This window comes from Oncorhynchus gorbuscha, linkage group LG01 (assembly GCF_021184085.1).
Source record: "Oncorhynchus gorbuscha isolate QuinsamMale2020 ecotype Even-year linkage group LG01, OgorEven_v1.0, whole genome shotgun sequence".
NCBI classification, from domain to species: domain Eukaryota; kingdom Metazoa; phylum Chordata; class Actinopteri; order Salmoniformes; family Salmonidae; genus Oncorhynchus; species Oncorhynchus gorbuscha.
Window position 1 is genome coordinate 44688251 of NC_060173.1, and position 989 is coordinate 44689239.

Genomic DNA, 989 nt, shown 5'->3' on the forward strand with positions numbered 1-989 from the left:
CATACTTGATTCCAACCTATCTTTTAAAAAGAATGTGAAAAAGGTAATTCAAATAACTAAATTCAATCTAGCTAATTTCCGATTTATACAAAATTGTTTGACTAGAGGTAGCAAAACTGTACTTCAAATCTATGATACTCCCCCACTTAACATACTGCTTGACTAGTTGGGCCCAAGCTTGCTGTACAACAATAAAACCTATTCAGTCTGTCTACAAACAGGCTCTCAAAGTGCTTGATAGGAAGCCCAATAGCCATCATCATTGTCACATCCTTAGAAAACATGAGCTCGAGTTGGGAAAATCTTGTGCAATACACCGACGCATGTCTTGTATTCAAGATCCTTAATGGCCTGGCTCCCCCTCCACTCAATATTTTTGTTAAACAGAAAACCCAGACATATGGCAGCAGATCCACAAGGTCTGCCATGAGAGGTGACTGTATAGTTCCCCTAAGGAAAAGCACCTTTAGTAAATCTGCATTCTCTGTGAGAGCTTCCCATGTCTGGAATACACTGCCATCAGACACACATAACTGCACCACATATCACACTTTCACAAAATGCTTGAAGATTTGGCTAAAGGACAATCAGATTTGTGAACATGGTGTGTGCTAGTGTCCCTAGCTGTGTGCTGCCTCTTTCCATGTTGTCTGTAGCTTGTGAGGTATGGAAACACTTTGTTGCTTTTATGAATTTTGTCTTGCTGCTTTTTGTTCTATGTTGCTCTGTCTGTATGCTATGTCTTGCTTGTCCTATGTTGCTATGTTTCTATGTCTATGGTGCTATTGTCTATATTGTAATTGTTTTTAATAACCTGCCCAGGGACTGCGGTTGAAAATTAGCCGGCTGGCTAAAACCGGCACTTTTACTGAAACGTTGATTATTTTATTTTTACAGGGACAGTGCACATTAAACTAAACAATATTGCATCGTCAATAATGCATCATTAACACTGGTGTCAAAGTACAATAACCCAGTAAGAAAAAACA